This window comes from Suncus etruscus, chromosome 10 (genome assembly GCF_024139225.1).
Source record: "Suncus etruscus isolate mSunEtr1 chromosome 10, mSunEtr1.pri.cur, whole genome shotgun sequence".
Lineage (NCBI taxonomy): Eukaryota > Metazoa > Chordata > Mammalia > Eulipotyphla > Soricidae > Suncus > Suncus etruscus.
Window position 1 is genome coordinate 99,394,022 of NC_064857.1, and position 6,416 is coordinate 99,400,437.

General features: G+C 44.9%; 1 pseudogene; it reads left to right on the forward strand.

Annotated features, from left to right (window-relative positions):
* Positions 1-1,837: 1,837 nt before the first annotated feature.
* LOC126020531 (60S ribosomal protein L17-like) lies at positions 1,838-2,444 on the forward strand (annotated as a pseudogene).
* Positions 2,445-6,416: the final 3,972 nt, after the last annotated feature.

Here is a 6,416-nt window from a genome sequence, read left to right on the forward strand (position 1 = left end):
GGACCATATGGGATGCCAGGATTCGAACCAGTGACCTTCTGTATGCAAGGCAAATGCCTTTCCTCCATGCTATCTCTCCAGCCCCTCTTTTATCTTTTGAGAGAGCTCCCGACCAAAAACTTTCCTAAGCAGCTTTATTATTGTACAGGCAGTGGGTAAAGTTTCGAGTCTTTCCACATCCTTAATAATACTTCTTGTTTGTCCGAGTTATGTCAGTGAATATGAAGTGACCCATACCCATTTTGTATTTTCCTAAAGACTCATGATAGTTTATTTTCCGTTTTTTTTTTTTTTTTTTTTTTTTGGTTTTTGGGTCACACCCGGCAGCGCTCAGGGGTTACTCCTGGCTCTACACTCAGAAATCGCTCCTGGCAGGCTCAAGGGACCATATGGGATGCCAGGATTCGAACCACCGTCCTTCTGCATGCAAGGCAAATGCCTTACCTCTATGCTATCTCTCCAGCCCCATGATAGCTTATTTTCATATGCTTATTGGATATTTCCATATCTTCCTTTGCCCATTTTTGGAGGCTTGTTTTCACTTTTGGTTCAGGGAGCCATCACATCCAGCGGTGTTGAGAGGTGACCTCTAGGAGGCTGCTCCTGAAATTTTTGAGGGACCATATTGTACTAGAGCAACAAGCTGGGCCTCCAGCATGAATTTTTTTGTCCCAATCCTTTGACACATTCAGCAGTTTTTTTTTTTGTTTTGTTTTTGTTTTTTTTTGTTTTTTGGGTCACACCCGGCGGTGCTCAGGGGTTACTCCTGGCTGTCTGCTCAGAAATAGCTCCTGGCAGGCACAGGGGACCATATATGGGACACCGGGATTCGAACCAACCACCTTAGGTTCTGGATCAGCTGCTTGCAAGGCAAGCACCACTGTGCTATCTCTCCGGGCCCACATTCAGCAGTTTTAATAACTATTTCCTGACGCTGGAGAGATTGTTAGCTAAGTAAGGCACTTGCCTTGAACACGGGTGTCCTGGCTTTGATTCCCAACAACCCATAGGTCCTCTGAGCTTGCCAGGAGTGACCCCTAAATGCTGTTGGATATGGCCTCCAAACAAACAAAAAACTCAGGAAAACTCTTTTCCTGATAAGCAATAACTTATTATATGTCTATAAGGTTATTGTTCACTTGAATATCATCTGCTGGGACCTTCAAGACTTTGCCCATTATTTGTTTGTTTTTTGTTTTTGTTTTTTTGGGGTCACACCCAGCAGTGCTCAGGGGTTCCTCCTGACTCTACGCTCAGAAATCACTCCTGGCAGGCTCGTGGGACCATATGGGATGCTGGGACTCAAACCACCGTCCTTCTGCATGCAAGGCAAACACCTTACCTCCATGCTATCTGTCCAGCCCCTGCCCATTGTTTTGTTGTTGTTGTTTTTGGGTCATACCTGGTGATGCTCAGGGTTACTCCTGGCTCTGCACTCAGAAACCACTCCTAGTGGGCTGGTGGGACCATATGGGATGCAGGGGGTCGAATCCTGCTCAGCCATGTACAAGGCAACTGCCATGCTGCTGTGCTATCACTCCAGCCTGACTTTACCCATCTTTAAATTCCATTTAAATTCCATCTTTAAACTCACATAAACAGAACTTGCAGTTAGAGAGATAGTACAGCTGGTAGGACATGTGACTGACCTGGGCTTGGTCTCCAGCACCCCAGAGAGTTCCCCCGCACCACTAGGAATGATATTTGAGTGCAGAAACAGGAATAAACCTGTGCACAGGCAGATGTGGCTTTAAAGCGAAAATAATAAATAAAATAAAATGAATGGGGGGGAGTGCTTTGCGGGGAATGTCTCGGGACGCCGAATCCGTCGGGTGATCCCGCCGAGATGGTGCGCTATTCGCTGGACCCCGAAAACCCGACCAAATCATGCAAGTCCAGAGGCTCGAACCTTCGCGTTCATTTCAAGAACACTCGGGAAACAGCTCAGGCCATCAAAGGCATGCATATCCGAAAAGCCACTAAGTATCTGAAAGACGTCACCCTGCAAAAGCAGTGTGTGCCCTTCCGGCGTTACAATGGTGGTGTTGGCAGGTGTGCCCAGGCCAAACAGTGGGGTTGGACACAGGGTCGTTGGCCCAAAAAAAGTGCTGAATTTTTACTGCACATGCTTAAAAATGCAGAGAGCAATGCTGAACTTAAGGGTTTAGATGTTGATTCCCTGGTCATCGAGCATATTCAGGTGAACAAAGCACCCAAGATGCGCCGCAGGACTTAAAGGGCTCATGGGCGTATTAACCCATACATGAGTTCTCCCTGCCACATTGAGATGATTCTGACTGAGAAAGAGCAGATAGTTCCTAAACCTGAAGAGGAAGTTGCACAGAAGAAAAAGATCTCACAGAAGAAACTGAAGAAGCAAAAACTGATGGCACGGGAATAAACTAAGCATAAAATAAATGGATCTAACTAAAAAAAAAAAAAAATGAATGGGGGGGTAGAAAAAGCTCAAAAGGAAAAATGCATGCTTTGCATATTAGAGTTTAGGCTCAGTGCCTGGTAAGACAAGGTCCCCTGATTATCAAGAGTAGCACTACAGTCCCTAGAGATGTCCCCAGCCACTGCTAGGAAACTCAAAAGCCTATTTAAACCATTTTGTTTTTCTTTTTGTCTTTGAGCTACATCCAGCTGTGTTCTCAATTTTTTTGGTGTTCTTCTGGTGACACTCAGCTGCCATGTGCTGTACATAATTGAGGGTCAGCCTTAGTGTGTGGTTTCTCTCCAGTCCCCAATTTATTACTATTTTTTGACTTAAACACCCTGGTTACAAGATTGTTCATAATACAGTTTTTTCTCCACAGATTAAGTTGTTCATGATTGAGTTACAGTCATACAGTGTATTAAGAACCTTTATGGGGGCCGGGCGGTGGCGCTGGAGGTAAGGTGCCTGCCTTACCTGTGCTAGCCTAGGACGGACCGCGGTTCGATCCCCCGGCGTCCCATATGGTCCCCCAAGCCAGGAGCGACTTCTGAGCGCATAGCCAGAAGTAACCCCTGAGCGTCACCGGGTGTGGCCCAAAAACCAAAAAAAAAAAAAAAAAAGAACCTTTATGGCTGTGCATTTCCTACCACCAAACCTATGTCCCTAGTTTCCCTGTGACCCTCCCCAGTGCCCTCTCCCATTTCTGTCTCTGTCTGTCTCTCTGTCTCTGTCTGTCTCCGTCTGTCTCTGTCTCTGTCTGTCTCTGTCTGTCTGTCTCTGTCTCTGTCTGTCTCTGTCTGTCTGTCTCTGTCTCTGTCTCTGTCTGTCTCTGTCTCTGTCTGTCTGTCTCTCTCTCTTTCTCTCTCTCTCTCTCTCTCTCTCTCTCTCTCTCTCTCTGTATCTCTCTCTGTATCTCTCTCTCTCTCCCCGTTAGACACCCAAAGGCAGTTTAAATTTTTTTTAAGCCAGGTAGCTAGCTCATAGAGCTGGAACTTAATATTTACATAGCAGAGCCCAGCCAGGTTTGATTCCTAGCACAGCAAGTTCCCCCAAGCCCCGAGAAGAATCTTCAAGCAACAATGGATGTCCTTAATCTCCAAGAAAACAATTTTAAACTCTTCAAGAAAAGATGCTCAAACACTACAGCCAGGGCCAGGGCCCCAGCAAGCACACGTGAGAGCATCTAGTGGCCCTGGCTGGCACTGCAACCAGAAAGGACGTGAGCACCTGAGCCGGAAGTGTGGGCTTCTGGGTAAGTTCCACAGTTCCAGATCCCCTTGGACTGGGACAGTGTGCAAGCACCCCACAGCAGATGTGCTGCTCTACAGCAGAGCGTGGGAGGACTATAACAAGTGTGTGTGATCCCCCACCCCACATACAATACCAACGGAGAGAAGCAGAAGGAACAAAGATGTGGCCAGGGGATAACTGCAGCAAAAAGACCCACCTAGCAAACAAGAGGCCTTGAGTTCAGTCCCCCGATGCTGTTGAGGAGGAACGGACTTGGAAGAACACAGAAATAAGGAGGCCCTGGGCATGTTCCTCTCGCCCACCCCTGGACCTCAAGGAGCCCAGGTGAACCACCCCACTGTCTGGTCTTGAGATTAATCCTTGCCAGTGTGGTCTCGGGAACCAGGAGCCCGAGGCTGTCTGGGCCCAGATTTCTCTTTCTGGGCTGGAGAGACAGTATAGCAGCTAAGCCTTGCTGATTGCTGGCCCAGGTTTGATAGCCAGCATCCCACATGGCTTCCTGAGTCTTGCCAGGAGTGAGTGAAGAAGAAGGCGTGAAGTGAGAGTAAGCAAGCCCTGAGTTTCTCTGGGTGTGGCAAAAATAATAATAGCAACAACAACAAATGAGTCTTTCTCACAAAAATCTAAAAATCATCTTCAAATATTGACTGTTTTTCTTTTTTTCTTTTTGGTTTTTGGGTCACACCTGGCAGCACTCAGGGGTTACTCCTGGCTTCACGCTCAGAAATCGCCCCCAGCAGGCTCGGGGAATCACATGGGATGCCGGGATTTGAACCACCTACCTTCTCCATGCAAGGCAAACGCCTTACCTCTGTGCTATCTCTCCGGCCCCTTTTGTTTTGTTTTTAGGCCATACCTGGCAACAGTGCTCAGGTCTTACTCCTGGCCCAAACTATTCAGGAGTCACTCCTGACAGTGCTCAGGGAACCATGGAATTAACCTGGGTGGGCCATGTACAAGGCTAATGCCCTAACTACTGTTCTATTGCTCCAACATCAATCTTTACTGTTTTTTTCTACAGTTCAAATAACCTTGTCCTTCAGGTTTAGTTTTGACTAAATCCTTATCTGATGAAATAGTGTTTAAGAATGCTTCTGGGGAGGGACCAGAGCAGTGACGCTAGAAGTAAGGCATCTGCCTTGCAAGCACTAGCCTAGGACAGACCGTGGTTCGGTCCCCCGGCGTCCCCTATCGTCCCCCCAAGCCAGGAGCAATTTCTGAGCTCATAGCCAGGAGTAACCTATGAGCGTCAACTGGTGTGGTCCAAAAACAAACAAACAAAAAAGAATGCTTCTGGGGGCTAGAGCTACATATTTTTCTACATAAATAATATTTGATAAGACTTTTAATTAAAACGAACAAATTTTAAAAGCTATGCTTTATATGTATTTCATGTTAAAATTTCTATATGCCAAATTTGACAAAATTTTTAGACCAAAGCAAAACAAATTATCTTGGGGGCCGGGCGGTGGCGCTAGAGGTAAGGTGCCTGCCTTACCTGCGCTAGCCTTGGATGGACTGCGGTTCAATCCCGGTGTCCCATATGGTCCCCCAAGCCAGGAGCGACTTCTGAGCGCATAGCCAGGAGTAACCCCTGAGCGTCACCGGGTGTGGCCCAAAAACCAAAAAAAAAAAAAAAAATTTAGAAAGGAAAAATTTAAAAATGTGTAAAAGGAACTAAGGAGGTGTACTAAAAAAGAAACTATCAGATTAAGTCGGATGATGATGATAATGATGATGATTATTATTAGTATTATTAAAATGCCTCTAAATCAGGAATTAGCCAATGTTTTGTGCAAAATAATTTTAAATGTTTTAAACCATGTTATAGTGTTCATATGTTGTTGGGTGAAAATGAAATAATAATGAGGTATTATGAATACCTAAAATATATATATAAAGGTTTTAAAAGGAAATAATCAAAAATTTAAAATATTGAGGTTCAGTTTAAAGGTGTTTAAAAATATAGTAATTGTTAATTGTAAATTTTTTTAAAAAGGTCTAAAGTCTGCCAGAAAATTTTGTAAAATATAAATTGCTGGTGTCTAATATGTTTTCTGCTTTAAGCTGAGTCCAGAAGAATAAGCAAACTTCTACTCTCTGTATGTAAATTTATTTGCTGCCAAGAATATTAATAAGTGTATCACAAGGAACTTTGTAAATCTTATTGTAAAAGCCTCCAGACAATAATCAGGTTTAGAATTTTCTGTGCAAAATTAAGTAACATTTGCTTTTTCTCTCTTTCTAGCACCTTTTAATATCATTTTTATGTCATGGCATCAGTTTGCTTTGCATGAAATACAAACAGGTAAATTTCCTCTCTGCATGAGGAGTAATCCCCGTGCAAACAAGAAATCTTAAAATTAGTAAGGGGACCCCAAAGCCCTCTTTTGGGGAAATAATCAGGCTTGAGGTGGTGTAACGAGCAGGCACCTTTAGGCATCTGGCTAACAAAACCAGGAAAACATCAAGATGAATGGCCTGAAAAAGGAAATGGGAGATTTCTGAACCTGCACTAACTGGCCACGGCCACTCTCACCCTCACCCTCAGTCTCAAGAAAGGACTTGAGGTCAGAGTCTCTTCCAACCCTGAAGAGGAGTGGAACAGGCTACTTCTAGGAAAATCCTGCAGTGGGTGAGAAGACAACAGCCATCCGAGAACCAACTCGTTCTTACATCAGCCTAGCCTAAGTAACTGTAACGTGACAAACCTGCTGTGTCCCCA